The sequence below is a fragment of the Saccopteryx bilineata genome, chromosome 1, assembly GCF_036850765.1.
Source record: "Saccopteryx bilineata isolate mSacBil1 chromosome 1, mSacBil1_pri_phased_curated, whole genome shotgun sequence".
NCBI classification, from domain to species: Eukaryota; Metazoa; Chordata; class Mammalia; order Chiroptera; family Emballonuridae; genus Saccopteryx; species Saccopteryx bilineata.
In genome coordinates, this window is record NC_089490.1 from 129,575,532 (window position 1) to 129,591,130 (window position 15,599).

General features: G+C 57.1%; 1 pseudogene; it reads left to right on the forward strand.

The window, feature by feature from the left end:
* Positions 1-143: 143 nt before the first annotated feature.
* Positions 144-8,723, forward strand: LOC136319327 (PI-PLC X domain-containing protein 1-like; annotated as a pseudogene).
* Positions 8,724-15,599: the final 6,876 nt, after the last annotated feature.

The window sequence follows — 15,599 nt, forward strand, 5'->3', positions numbered from 1 at the left end:
AGCCTCCTTCCCGGTCCTGTGTCCTGTGACCACTGTCCACGGTGGGGTCCTACTCTGGACTTAGGGGTTCCAGGTGGCAGCCCCTCCTCTCCCTCCTCGTCCCCCTCCCAGGAGTGGGTGTTTCCAGTATCTAGTTGAGGTCCATGGGGATGTTTTCCAAAGTGCCCGATACTGAGGAGAGAGCGCAGAGCAGAGGCCCAGAAACTCTGCTGGAGGGACGGCTCGGAGGAGCTGAGTGAGTCCCTGAGGTCTGTCTGAAGACGGAGGCCCCACAGGAAGCCAAGCCAGCAGGCACAGGATGGCTCCTGCAGGGTCCCCTCTCCTGTCACTCAGGCTCTGCCTGGACCTGGACCCCAGGGACCCTGAGGGAGAAGGCAGGGGACCTGTGTGCCCTGTGGCCAGCAGGGTGTTAACCTCCTGGGCTCAGAACTGCTGACCCAGGGGACTGGGGCAGTGACAAGCCCCACCGGGCTCAGGGCTGCTGGCCTGGGGGAGGACTCAGTGCCCAGCTCCCCTGTCCCTGCTGCCCGCGGGCAGGGCTTTCTGGACTAATGGTGCCGTGGGTATCTGAGTACCTCATGAGGACCAGGGCAGGAAGGCCAGGGTTGGGCAGGTGTGGACCCATCCATCCTTTTTCACCTGCCAACCATTTTCTGAGAGGCTCGGGGGCCAGTCACCACCCGCACCACAGTGGCTCACAGCTGGAGGCTTGGTGTCTCACCGGCCAGGGCAGGGCAGGTCAGCGGGACTGGGAACTTTACCTCGTCCTGCAGCATCTTGTGAGACCCAGGGGACCCTGAGGCCCATGTCAATGGGGACACAAAGGTTCCTTGGTATCAGAGGAACCTGGGGGTCCAGTCCTGCCTATGGTGTCCCTATGAACCATCAGGGTGTGTCCTGACCAGTGTGGCCCGGGCAGTAACATGCTCACCTCCTCTGCACGTCCCGAGAACACAGGAACATCCACTGCACGGGCAGACAGGAGACGCTCAGGTGGCGGCTGCAGCCCTCACGTCAGGGCCTGTGACGTCCCCAGACTCGGCCCTCCGATGTCCAGTCCTCCTGGGGGCGTGAATGTCGGTCAGGAGCCTCCTGCAGGCAGAGTTGCCACATCAGAGCCCAGCACTCCGCCACAGGGGCCAGAGCCCACGGGCGGTACTGACCCGAGGCCCCACGGCGCTGCCCCAGGAGGGACAACCCCACAACTCAGACCCAGTGGCTCACCTCTGAGCCCCTTCCCACGGTTCTGGGGAGTTGGTGCGACCCAGGGAGAGGGGTCTCTCTGCAGAGGGGACACGTGCTTCAGCCACCCCGAGAATCTGGCTCAGGCGCTGCTGGGTCACTGTGTCTCTCCTCATGTCTCTCGGTCTCCCTGCTCTGTCTCTCTCGATCTGTCTCTCTGCCTCTGTAGAAATAGTCTTACATCTGACTGGGTTTCTCCCTGCCTCCTTGACTGCCCCTGTCTGTCCCTCTTTCTCTCTGTCTTACACACTCTTCCACCCTCTCCTACCCTCTCCTACCCTCTCCAGCTTCCAACCCACCTCTGAACAAGTCTGTTTTCTCAGCACAGCTGCTGTGTGTAATAACAAGTTCCTTGCACCTGCTCCTTCCTTCCTCAGATCGCTGGGGTCACCCATGAAGGGCACACAGGTGAGCGAGGCAAGCAGTTTCCCGGGCCTGCCCTGCACTAAGAACTGGATGTCAGCGCTATGTCCCCGGCTCTGGGATGTGCCCCTGCACCATCTGTCCATTCCAGGTGATAGCCTGGGGGTCTCCGGGGGGTGCAGCTGCAGGGTGCATCCCAAGGGTGGGGAAGGTCCAAGAATCACATGCCTGCACATGCATTCACAAATTCACATACGAGTGTCTGCTTCCTTCTGCCACCTACGGCCTGCAAGGTGCATGGACCCCAGGGAAGTGTGGCTTTGGGAGAGGATGTGGGGATGCTGCTCTTCACTGGCCTAGCCCTCCGTTGCAGAAACCCTGGGTTCGCAGGCCCCTTGTCTCTGGGTCCGAGGTGTGCCAGTGTCCTTTGCGCTTGGCGTCTGGAGGGTCCACAATGTGGGGACCTGTGAGGAGTCTTTTCCAGGTTGTGAGTCCAGGGACCCCAGCACCAGGCCTGCTGGGGTGTTGAGTACGGACCGCTTGGCAGAGCTGAACAAGGGCCCTGGCCGTGAGGACAGCCAGCCAGGGGTCAGAGATCAGAGAGTGCTGGGGACAGGGGGGGTGAGGGCAGAGAGGGCAGTGGGAGAAGCCTCCTCAGGCCACCTGTGCTGTTGTGTTTAACCCTGTGTGAGCCTGCTGGCCTGGGGGCAGGGGTAGGCCTGCTTTGCCAGGTCCCCTCACTGATCCAGAACAGGCTGGGAATAAAGTTTTTTCTCAGTTGATTTGGAGAAAGGGGGAAGCTATTGTTCCTTGTTCCACTTAGTGGTGCACCCATTGGTCACTCCCAAATATACCCCAACCAGGGATTAAACCTGTGACCCTAGCATGTCGGAACGATGCTCTAACCAGCTGAGCTACCAGGCCAGGTCCCAGAGACAGAGCTTTGGGGACGCTGGCTGCTGGCTTTGCAGGTAGAGGGAGGGACTGCAAGGCACTTAGGAGACTGGAGGGCAAAAACAGGGCTCCCGAGCCTCAGAAGGAAGCCGCTGCACTGGGAGGTGGGATCTGGCCTCTGGCACTGCTGGGGAGGCAGGCTTTGTGCCCTTCGGACGGCCGCCCAGGACCGAGGCAAGCCAGTGCAGGTGCGGTGAGGGCCAGGTGCTCTCTCCTGGCCCTGCTGGGTGTCAGACATCAGCCAGGTCCCCAGCACATGGTCAGAGCCTGGACACAGAGAGACAGGGCCACCCACACTCAGACATGCTGTGCAGCATGTTCCGGGAAGGGGCACTGACAGCCGCCACTCACAAATGTCAGTGCAGGGGGAGTCTCTGAGGCAGGGTCACAGCTCATGCAGAAAACACCAGCATTGTTGTAGCAGCTGAATAAAACCCCAGTTTGATTATACTGCTTGTTTGAAAAGACTTACGAACATAAAGGGTAACTTACAAACAGGGAAAAGCAGGTTTACAGCTGTTTGTATGGAAAATAACACAAGAATTAGTAAATAATGACACAAGGATAAACCTTTATGTACTCAAAACTGTAACCCTACTTCTGCCCACCCCATAAAATGGACCCACATATTTTACACAAGAAACATATGCCACACAATATATAAAAGCCAAAATAATTGAGAATTTTGATGTTTTCACTTGTCTGCAACTAAGATGCTTAGTTCTGTGAATTTCCTGTCACCCTTACGACAAATACCACATATCTGATTTCTTAGAAATAAATCCCTCCCATACTCCTGGAGAGCAGATATCTGAGACCCAGGGGTCCCAGGGCCGCAGTCCCCAGGGGGCTCCAGGGAGGGTCCCTCCTGCCTCTTCCAGCTCCTGGGGTTCGAGGCATCTCTGGGCTGGTGGCTGCCTCCCTCCTGTCTCTGCCACCCACCCCATGTGGCTTCTCCTCTGTGTCTGTGTCTCCTCCTCTGTCTCTTCTAAGGTCCTTGTTTACTGGGTGCAGGGCCTCCCTGACCCAGGATGACTCACTTCCTCACATCTGCAAAGACCCGTTTCCATACAGGCCCAGGCAGCGGGACCAGGACAGCACGCATTTGGAGCCAACATCTGTCCCAGGCCGGGACTGTGTTACTGCATGTTCATGCGTGTACTGCGTATTCTCTGAGTGTTCCCATGAGGAGGGACTGATGGTAGCCTCATCCACTCTGATCAGAGGCAGCCACATCATGACCTACAGCCTGAACAAGAAGTCCCCCACCTCCCGCTCAGACTCCCCGCTTCTGCAGCTTCTGGCCAAGGCCCTGCCCTGTGTCACCTGGCCCATGGTGCTCAAGTGGTTCATCACCCAGGTGAGCATCCATGCCACCAACTCCTCTGTGCAGCCGCCTCCTGCTTCCCTGGGATTTCTCTCTCACCTTTCAGGGGAAAAGAATTGAAAACAAAGGTCTTGCCAACCCAGAACCCTGCCCTCAGGAAGGAGACAAAGAGCAGGGTTATTACACAGTCAGCTGGGACCAGAATGGGGTACCCTGCTGACAGCCACTCAAAGGTCACACCCACTCAGGGCTGGGGGGCTGGCCAGAGCCTCGTTCAGGGCATTTACATGCTCACACACACTCACACACAGGGAAAAGGAAAGATGCCTGTCCTATATGTTTTGTCAGGTGAGAGGTCCAACAGGGGAGCGAGGAATATTTTGTCCCATGTCTTCAGAGATGGTGAAGTCTGTCCTGTGTAATCCCATTTGGGCCATGACCCTGTCACTCACAGCCCATCCTCCCTGTTTGAATTGGAGGTTTTAGGGGAGGAGGGCATCCCTGTGAGGCATGGAGAGAAAGGGGCCTCCTGAGTCACCCAGGGCGGCCCAGGCTGTGAGCAGGGTGTCAAGCAGACTGTGGTCTTGGCATGGGGCGCAGCTGAGGGGCCCCAGGGGCAGCTTACCCCAGGACTCTGCTCTCCGGGCCTCTGTTCTCTGCTCCATCCCTGGACACAATAGGCAGCTGGACAAGCAGCACACCCTCCATCCTCTACCCCGGGCTGTGGTCTGCGTCCTCTGTGATTGCTTTGCTCTGAGTTTCAGTTGCCCGTGTGGCCAGCCGGCGTGCCTGGGGGAGAGCCCAGTGTGGGACGTGGGGAAGCCATATTCCTAAGCGTGGTTAGGTGCCTAGGAATGCATGCAGCTAGGACAGTCACCGCAGCCTGCGGGGAGGGCACTGGGGCAGGCTCGTTGTCCTGCAGGGCAGGCGCCTGTGACTTCAGTGACACAACTGCCATCACCAGGGGGGCTCCCATGCAGGAGTCACAGGAACAGGGAAGTCACAGACACCTGGTGGGCTTAACCCTGCTGTTAGGGGCTCTGGCTGGGCCATGGGTCCAGCACCAGAGCAAAGTCAGCATGCACTGGCCCAGGGTCACTTGTACCATCCACTCCCTGCTCAGTCAGGGGGAGGTTGGCCTTGGTGCAGTGGGTGACTTGCCAGCCCTGTCAGGGTGTCTGCTTCAGGGAGTAGGGCCACGGACCATGGCGACACTTCTAAGGCCCCTCTGCACGCACAGTAGGTCTGTCCTGCACCCCTGTCCTGCTCCACACACATTGGCCCCTTCCCTCAGCTGGCGGAGTCCCATGGGGGAAACCCAGCTCCCTCCTGGCCACGCAGACGTGGGGCCGTTTCCACGTTACTTCTTGCTTTTCTGTCCCTACTTTGTGACAGAGCATGTTACCTCTCACCTCTGTAGTGTTACTGCTGTTCTATGAGGGTCCCGGAGGGCTGCTGCTGCTCAGGGGTAGGGGCCTTCCAGAGGCTAGAGGCTGCCTGGGGGACCCTAAATGAATGGCCCATCTGGGGTCAGCTGGGGGGGGCGCTGATGGCAGGGGCCAGCCCTGCGCTTTTCAGGATAGGCCCTCCCCAGGTACAACCTGTGGCCTCAGCAGCCACTGTCCCCTGCACAGTGGGTCCTGAATGCACAGTCTGAGCTGACATGGGCTGGCACAGCCACACCGGGCACAGACGTGCAAGGCAGCTTGAGCTGGTGGGAGCTGCCTGTCGTCCAGGCAGAGGTGACCAACCTTTGTCAGCAGGTGCTGAACGTCACGGAGCAGCTGGATGCCGGGGTGTGGTACCAGGCCCTGTGCATCACACACGTGCTGGAGGCTCCGAGAAGAACCTGCACTCTGTGCACATGACGCACACGGCCAGGCTGGTCGAGGTACATGGGGGGGGGGAGAATGAGGCCTCGCACAGTGATGGACACCACGGTCCTTCCGCACGGGACACAACCAGCCTGTAACGGGGACACAGACAACCGCTAAGGGTGTGCACACACAGTCCTTTGGGACGGGATGTGGCTGATGTCCAGTGATCGGCCACTGGGAATTGCTGACCCTCCTGTGTTTCTGAGCCCCCCTCCCCGAGCCAGCACACCCTGCCTCCTCCAGGCTGCCTGAGGTTTTGCAAAACTGAGTCCGTCATTGTCGTTCTGCCTCCAATTTAGATATTTTATTTTATTTTGTGAAAAAAAAGAAACTTTTATCAAGACAGAGAAAGAGAGAGACAGAAACATCAATCTGCTCCTGTATGTACCCTGACCAGACATCGAACCAGTAAACCCTGTGCTTCGGGACGACACTCTAACCAACCAAGCTGTCCAGCCAGGGCTAGTTTAGATATTTCCGGTCCCTTTTCCTCTCGGCTTCTAGACCAGTGTTTCTAAAGTCAGACTATGATGGTCCCCATCTGCATCACAGGTGCCCAACGTCCCCTGAGACCTCAGGGCCTGGGGGGCCATCCGCAGGAGCTCACTCCATGGGCCACGCTCCCTGAACTTAACATTCGCTTATGCAGTGTCCTCTGGAGGGCAGGCACACAGTGCACACAAGCATACACACACACGTATACTCACACAGATGCACACGCATCTGCACACTTCCACCCACAGCAGTGGCCCGGCCGTCACTGGGCAGCTGAGCTCCGTGGGGGCAGCCAGGTGTTATGTGTTTACTAGTTCAGGATCGACCTGAGCCACCTGTCCAGTGAGCTTTGTAGGGAGCCCCTTCAACGGGCCATGACACCCTGTGCACTCCTGTCCACTGCCCAGGACACGCTCACGGAGATCGCGGAGTGGCAGGAGAACCAACCCTGGGAGGTGGTCATCTTGGCCTACAGCAGCTTCGAGGACATGACAGGCGACCTGCACGAGTACCTGGTCACCTGTGTCAAGAACATCTTTGGGGACATGCTGTGTCCTCAAGGGGTAAGAGGGGCATGCGGTGTCCTTGAGGGGTGAGAAGGGTGTGTGGTACCCCAATGGGTGAGGCAGGCACGACCTCCACACACAGGTCATGGAAGGGGGTGAGTCTTCACCGTACCTGATGCTGAGGTAGTCCTGGTGTCAGTGAAGCTACTGACATGGTCTTCTGGAAGCTTCTCTGGAGACTGGGTCAGACTTAGCACCTGTTAGAAGTTGCCACAGTGTGTGTTCCCTGTGAGCAGGGTGACTATCCCTGTGTCCCAGGCTGTCCCAACAGGGTGCACAGCCTGGGAGCACCAGCCCCACAGGGCTTCTTCTCACCTCGTTCTGGGGCTGGAGTCTGAGACCCAGATGTGGGCAGGGCTAGTTCCTCCTGAGGCCTCTCTTCTCAGTGAGACACAGTTGTCTCCTCCCCGTGTCCTGACATGACTGTCTCTCTGTGTCTGTGCCCTCACCTTCTCTTCTTATAAGGACCGCAGTCCTGTGGGATCAGGACCCTTCCTAGTTACCTCATTGTACCTAAATCCCCTCTGTTCATGTGCAGCCTGACTCTCAGTGAGCCTCATGTCCCGGTCACTCAGTGAGGAGCATCAGGCTCTGTTCCAGGAAAACGAGTGTCTGTGTCCTTGTGACAATCCAGATGCCACAACACCGACACAGATGCCCCATCGCCCCACTGTCCTCGCAGAGACCTGATGTCCCCTCCCAACCCTGACACGTCACCCCACCGCCACCACAGGAGGTTCCGACACTGCAGCAGCTCTGGGCATGGGGCGAGCAGGTCCTCCTGTCCTACCATGATGAGGGCACCGAGCACCGGCACGGGAGCTGTGGCCAGCCAGCCCCTACTGGTGGGGCAACCAGGTGAAGCCCGAGAAGCTGATTCACTAGCTGGAGCACATGAAGAGCTGCGGCCGCTCAGGTGGGTGCACATCCATCGTGGGTGTCTGTGTGTGTGCACACATGCATGTGTGGTTTTAGGGCTCAGCTGCATGAGGTCTGGGTGTTGCCGTGGCAGCCGCCAGCTCTGAGCAAGGAGAGCGTGCAGTTCTGGAGTTTTCTGTCCCTTCCAACGTCGCACAGCATCCCATGTGTTTCTCGCCCGGGCCTCCTCATCTAGTGCCCATGACTCTCTGCAAGGACATGGGCACTTTTGCGCACACGAGCTACACACGACTCCAGCTGATTCAGAGGCGGGGCTGCTTTGCACTGTTGTGTCTGTGTTTTGAAGGAGATTTTCTTACAAAAGGAATTTGTGGTTTCAACTGCTCCATATCCATGGTCAGGGTGCGTGGCTGTGTCTGTGGCCACTTTGGGCCTCCGGAGTCCCACTCTCCTGTCACCATCAGCACTGTGAGAGGGCAGCTGTGTGTTACGCTTGGTGTGCTACCTGGGAGTCACATGGCTATTAATCTGTGTACCTCACGGGGTCAGGATGTGGACATGTCAGGTAACTTCTCACCCACAGTCCTCCGTAGCAGGAGCATGGTGATCTGACAGCACTGTGGGGCCAGAGATGTCCGTGCTGGTGTGAGGGGCTGGACCATGGGGATGACCGCAGGGGCAGGGACGGTGGTAGCTGATGGGCCAGGTGGGCCACAGGTGGGACCCAGGTGGGGCGCAGGTAGGGCACAGGTGAACGGCAGCGACCCCTACCATTGCAAGTAGCTTTTTGTAGCCGGCATCAACCTGACGGAAAATCTACAGTAAGTACATCCTGGCGCATCATCCGAGTCCCTGTGGAGGCTGACACTGCCCAGCCTGCCACAGGTCGAGGCCTGGGTGTGGGACCAGTGCCTGGGCCCGGGCGCACGTTGTACCAACATCATTGCGGGAGACTTCATCGGTGCCAACACCTTTGTCAGCAATGTCATCAATCTCAAGAAGAGGCTGCTTGCGTGCTGACCGTGTGTCCTCTGTCCTCCTGCAGCCTCTCTTGTCTCTCTGTCTCATGCAAGCATCCAGCCAGCAGGGTGAGAATGTGGCCAGAGCGCCTTCTGCCTCCTTGGCGGCCCCAGCTGCAGCAGTTGGCATCATGGCACCCAGACGGCGGTGAGTCTTGGGACTGTGCGGATGATCCCAGATGGACACGGGCGCCTCTGCCAGGACAGCTAACTGGGACCACAGGATCCCTTCTCCAGGCTCACACCAGCCGCTGCTTTCGGTGTCTCAGCACAAACTCTGTTCAGCCCCTGCTGGACTGTATTCTCTCACAAGACAACCCTGCTCACGCTTTGGTGGCCAAGATGCCGCTGTGTCACAAAGGCCCTAAGATCCTGAGCCAGGAACCACACTGGGACTTCAGGCCCAGCTCTGCTGGTCGGGCACAGCAGACCAGGTGTCAGGGATGCACACTGAGACGGCTCACAGTGTCACTAATGTAGCAACTATCACCCCCTGCACACCTACATTTCCCTCGGTTGTGCCTGAGCCAGGAACCATCCACAGCAGTGACTTCCTCCCAGAGAACAACAAACGCATGAGACTCAGCTTTGACACAGATTTTTGTGGTCAGACAACCCAGGTGTTGAGATTACACATGAAGGAGCTTCAGAAATGTGAACTGTGTCTGGGTCCTGGGGAGCTATTTTTAAACATGGAATTGTGTCCCCTTTCCTCCCATTTATCTTTGATTTATAAAGAGTTCTGAGGTTCGCAATACCTTCAGCTTCCTAAGGGCCATTAACCAAATGTTTGCATGTAATTGCAAAGATGACTTCTCCAGACTTTATGTTAAAGGGACGCGTTCTTCCAGCAGGACATACTGGGCGAACTGACTTCCAGGCCATGGGCAGAAACTGCCACTACGAAGCTGCTAAATAAATATTTGTGAAGGAGCCACCAAACACATGCTGACCTGGGATCTCTCTCTTAAAACACTGCCTCGTCAGACACATGGTGGGCACCCCTGGTCTGCCCAGCCCAGCCCACCTTCCCCTGATGACACAATGGCCTCCCTCTCTTCCTCCCTCCCCCTTGTGGTTGTTCTCAGGGTCAGAGCCCAGTGGACCCTATAACCTGGAGGGGACAAGACCATCAGTGGTGCGGAGTGGTATTGCACCGGTTCTCTCCCACATGAAGCCCAATGTTTGCTCTCTGGGGCCCCAAGACCCCAACCTCATCCTCCTCTTTGCGGCCCCACTGAGCTGAGCCCCTGCAATGTTGTCGGGACGGGGCAGTGTGCCAGGCTGTGCCTGAGGCAGCCCTGGGGTGAGTTCTCTCCTCCTCAACTCCAGGAGTGAGGACAGGGATGCCAGCCATGGGGGTACCAAGAGGAGAGCCAGCTCAAGACCAGAATCCCCACCCGGCCCCGTTTCCCTGAGCCAGAGAGGAAGTGGCTTGCAGCAGATGAAGCCCAGAACTAGATGAGCGGGTGTGGGCAGCAGCCAGGAGAGAACTTGAGGCAGCCCGTAAAGGGACAGTGCTGCCCCCAGGTGGCTGCTGGCTGCAGCTCACTAGGCAGGACCTGAGGACACCCCAGGAGGATGCCCTCCACCCCTGTGGTCTCCTCAAAGCCCCAACAGCTCAGAGACCTGCGGGGGCTGATCCCCAGGGCTGGGCTGAATGGACACACACAGCAGATGCTCTGCAGCCTGGGCTCATGCGGCTGTCCTGTCACCACAGGGCCACGCGGGCGTCCTACAGCACCTCCACCCTGTGGATCGGACAGGGCAGCCAGGACCACAGCCCACTCTATACTCGGCCTGCAGGGTCCCTAGGAGCCCAACTCACAGGGATAGCAGGGTAGGGCCGTGTCACCGGTGGATAGCCTCAGGAGCCTGTGTGCTGTCTGTCCTGCACCCAGGATCCCCGTGTGCAGCGGTCCTGAGGTCACTGTAACACCCAGCCATGTCACTGTTCTCTCAGTCTGGGGTTCGGGAGTCTGCAGGGGTCTCCCGGGGCTGAAGTCAGGGTGTAGCAGGGCTGGTTCCCCCAGAGGCCACGGGAAGGGGAAGTGTTGTGGGGCTGGTTCCCCAACACTGCAGGGGACACTCGGAGGCCCCATTGTTCCAGCTTGGAAGCACCTCGTTGCTTGGCTCGTGGCTCCTTCCTGCACCGGCAAGGCCAGCCCCGTGGCGTCCTGACCTTTCCCTGACTTGGCTTCCAGCTTTACCTGCACGTCTCTGACCCTGGTCTTGCTGCTTCCCTCTGGTTAGGACCCGGGTACTGGCACCGGGACTGCCCGGGGAACGCAGACTCACCTCCCGTCTCAGGGTGCTAACTGGATCCTATCTGCAAAGTCCACCTGCCCATTCAGGTGAACAGCTCGGGTTCTGAGGGTGGGGACAGGGACACCTGAGGGGACTGTGTCTACACCTTACCAAACCGAGTTTCCCAGCACAGCCAGGCCAGGGGGCTGGGGTGGGAAGGTTTGGGACGGAATAGTTAGGGGGTGGAGTGTGGGTGTGACGGTCCTGTCTGGCAGCATGAGCCTCACGGAGTCACACAGAACAACTCGCTCTCCGCGGTGTGAGGACAGGTAGCGCACACCCCTCTGCATGCTCATGAGGGGGCAGAGCTTCCTTTATTTCCCCTCATGCCCCCGTCCTGTTGGGTTCAAGTCTGCTGGACAACCCCTCATCGCTTTCTCTGTGAGGGAAGGAGAGACCTCTCCCCTTGGCCTTGCGGTAGATCTTGCAGTGTTCTCCACCCAAGGAAGCAGTGAGTCTCTAACAGTGGGAGGCGCCAGCTGTGCGCCCAGGTCTGTTGTGGGGCATCTGCGTGTGTAGCCTTCCTGGTGGCGGGTTTGCGCCAAGGCACAACTTCCTGCTTCTTGAAACGATGCCAGGCATTTGTTTTTCTTTGCACAAGGGCAGTCGCAACCAAGAGGCCTGGGCTCTCCTTCTTTCACGACTGCAACCTCGGGAGGAGAGCCAGCCCACGTGATGCGGTGACCAGGCAGCGCCCGTCGCCCTCCCCGTCTCCCACTGACTCCTGGCCTGCGGACCTGTCTCTCTCTCCAGTCCCCGACAGGGTCCAGGCCACCCGTCTGTTCATTCTGGAAAGAGCTTCCGGAATTTGCCATAGGCGGAGTTGCTAATGATGGCCTGGACGTCGGCCACGCTGGCCTAGGGGACCACGGGGATGTCCTGAACCGTGGCCTCGTGCAGGCAGCTGCGGGGAGGGGCGGCTTAGGGCGGCACACGCAAGCGCTCCTGAGGGGCGCCTGCACACTCCTTACTCCAACGACCCGCTACATGGCGTGCGTCTGAGTGTAGGGGGAGGTCCCGCTGTGTGGGAGGGGGTTAGGCTGGGTGGGGACCGGGCACTGCCAGTCGTCGGGGGTCTCGACCCAAAGGGAATCAAGGCCACGCTCATGTGAGACGACTGGGAACACGCGGGCCCCACGGACTCCCACAGCTTCTTCCGTATCCCGCCTGTTCCCTAACCCCCCCCACCCCACCCCAAACCTATGGGCTAGTTTCTCCTTCCTAGAGTGCTCAGGGTGTCTTGTGCCTCACGTGCACCATCAATTTATTTTAACTATAAACTCCAGGAAATAAAAATAGTGTCGCCTTACGACTCAACACTGCAAAAATAAAATGACCAGAAAAAAACACTATACTGTGTACTCATACATGATGCCCTTGGACAAAAAAATACCTACTCAAACAACATCCAAAATTGTCATCATGGTGACAACGCTCTGAAATCTAAACAGCAGCAAAAAAAACACCAATTTCTGCTCTGTCATCCCTTAGTCATTCCTCAGCTCCCTAGGGGAACACCTGAGGCCCCTGCTGCATCCAAACACCGTGAATTGCGTCCTCCTTTCATGGACGGAAACCACAACTACATCGAGTCTTCTCAGGCCTTTCCCTTTCCTTACAAACCCAGAAAAGGACTCATCTGATGAAGTGACACCTGGTAAGACATAAACGTAGCAACAAATACAGGTTTTGTGAGGTGCATAGGGACCCTCCCACCATCAGCAACTGCACAGCAAAGGTCTGGGAATTAGGAAGCTCCTTTCATAACTCCCCACCTGCATGCAGCCAGGTCCTACATGCTCCCTTCCTCAAGCCTACGGACCCTCAGAGGTGGCACAGGCGGCTCCCACACACATGACCTTAGTTAATTGTTCCCACGCAGCTCTGAACAAGTAAAGCCCTTTCCTCGTACCGCGCCCCAGGGACACCGGAGGACAAGGAAACTGATGTGGAGGTGAGCCAGGAGCCTCTCGCTACGCACCCTCTCAGACCCTACCCGCCGCAGATGCCAATACCCCGGACCTGCCTGACCACGTCCTCGTGCCTGCCCTGCCCCGCCTGTGAGAAGCTGAAAGACTGGATATTAAACTCACCGGTGGGGGGGGGGGGGGGAGGCTGACCAGGCGGTGGCGCGGTGGATAGAGCGTCGGACTGGGATGCCGAGGACCCCGGTTCGAGACCCCAAGGTTGCCGGATTGAGCGCGGGCTCATCTGGTTTCAGCAAAGCTCATCAACTCCTTAAACCTCGTCCCCGAGCTCCGAGCTCAGCACCTCTCATGCACCCCCCTCTGCCTGCCCCCCCCAGGGCAGTCCCGTCTGCCCTCCCTTCTCGGCCTGTGCGCCTCTTGCCCCGACCTGCTCAGACCTCCGCTGCGTTCGCCGCCTCCTCCTTAATGACCCTCCCCTGGCAAGGCCCCGGCCCTTCCTCCCTCTTCCCAGGGCGGTGCCTCCTCCTCCTCCGCCTCCTCGTCACCTGTCACGGACTTGCTGCCTTCTCCTCAGGTGCTCGTGCTACAGGTCACCGTGCTCTCCATGTGAGTGTCCATCGCCGAGATCTCCACCCCAGCTGCGCTGTCCCGTGTTCCGCCCTCAGACCCTGCCCCTCAACAGCGGACGTGTAGATGCGTCCACGCTGCGCGCCGGGGCCCAGGGCGCCGAGGGGGTGGGGCAACGCGGGAGGGGCGGCGGTCCGGAGGAGCGTCTCTAAACGGGCCGGCTAGGGCGGATTTCCACGCCACAGCGAGGCCTCTGCTGAGGAAGCTTCCAGGGGAGGGCTGCCTGGCCGCGGTGTCCCAAGGGTGTGGAGAGCTTCCACCAGGCAGGACAAGAAGTACTGTCCCCAAAGCTACTTTGGAACCAGCTGGCGACACTACTGTTTCTTTAAGGATTTTCCCCTTGGAGCCCTGCTGAGAGAGGTGCTTCACTTGCCAATATCTTAAATCAGTAAATTAGGTCAGTACCGGGTCAGACATAGACACCGGCATACGATGTGCACACAGCACACACAGGATGGCCTGTGGCTCATGGTTTAGGTGGCTAAGGGGAAAATAAAGAAATAAAGATACCACTGTACATTCAGGAAACTACTATGCAGGAAAAGAACAGAATGCTGTCAGGAGCAGACACGAATAACCTGGGAACGCCTCTCTTGGAAGAAGTGGCCTGGAGGCCGAGACCTAAAGTGCAGAAGCCAAATCACAGTAGCTGGCTGCACACAGCGCTGTCCCGCACACCTTACCCATGGGAACGCCAAGAAAGAACTAATGGAACAATAATTGGTTTACTTCTCCTTCTCTCCCCCAATACTCTCTCTCTAAAATCAATAAATGAAATATAAGCAACAGCAACACAACTTAACGTGCAGCCCCATTGCTCTACTGGCCCTTTACTGACTGTCTTTCTGCCTCAGTTCTCCTCTCTTCCGCATTCACACATGTCCCATCCCCATACAGACGCCTCTGGGGAGGCTGCTCAGATGCGCTTCACTGCCTCAGCAACTGTACACCGGACCGCCTGAAGCAGCGAGCACTGTCTCACAAACAACCCGACTGGACACCATCATCCTGAGCGTTCCCTGACCACCGGCAGCATGAGTGCCCTGTGGGTCAAATGGGCAGATCCAAAAAACCCTGCCTGCTTAGGGAACAGCATATCTGATGCCTCACCCCACTGAATCCCCTATAGACAACTGTCCTTGCCTCATAATTCAATCTTTCCTACTGGTGCTACAAAGGAACTAGCTACTGACATTTTTCATCTTTTACTTTCCACAATCCATTGTCTACAGACCTGCTTCTTAACGTGTTGAACAAGTGCTCGACAGTATCTCTCAGGTGACTCTAAGGGGACATGATATCACTTACAAAAAGCTTCTCATTCTTGAAACACCATGCCGCCAGACTTTAACTCACAGAACATATTAAAAATACTATTACTGATCTAATTTTCAATCTAACCAAACTCATAAAAACAAATATACAAAGAATGATGTCAATTTCCCAAAGATGTCTATAAATTTGGGGGGATACAAATGAAAACATCAACAAGATGTTTACTAATATGGTCTTATTTTCCCCTCACCATTTGAAATAAGTTGAAGAACAGCCTGACCAGGTGGTGATGCAGTGGAGAGTACATGAACCTGGGACTCTTTGAAGACCCAGCATCAAAACCCTGAGGTCACTGGATTTGGCAAATGCTCATCCAGCTTGACTATGCGGTGACTGGCTTCAGCATGGCATCATGTACATGAATCCATGTTCTCTGGCTGGAGCCCTTCCTCTGACACATTCACAGACACTGCAGAAGGAAGTTGGAATGGCCCTTCAAAACTATTTTTGCAAAACAGCAGCAAGGGTGAAAGAAAACTTCCTCTAGCAAAGTGCTATTAATTCCCAATTCCTCACAGGAAGGCAGCAAAAAAATGTATCCTTTTCCATTGACCCTTAATCAAGTGATATTCCCCAAATGCAGAATGCATGGCAGCGTACATCACTGTGCGACAAGGGATCCCACACTTGCAGAACAGAAGATCCCAAGCTGATGGTTCTCGTTCATCAGACTAACAGGA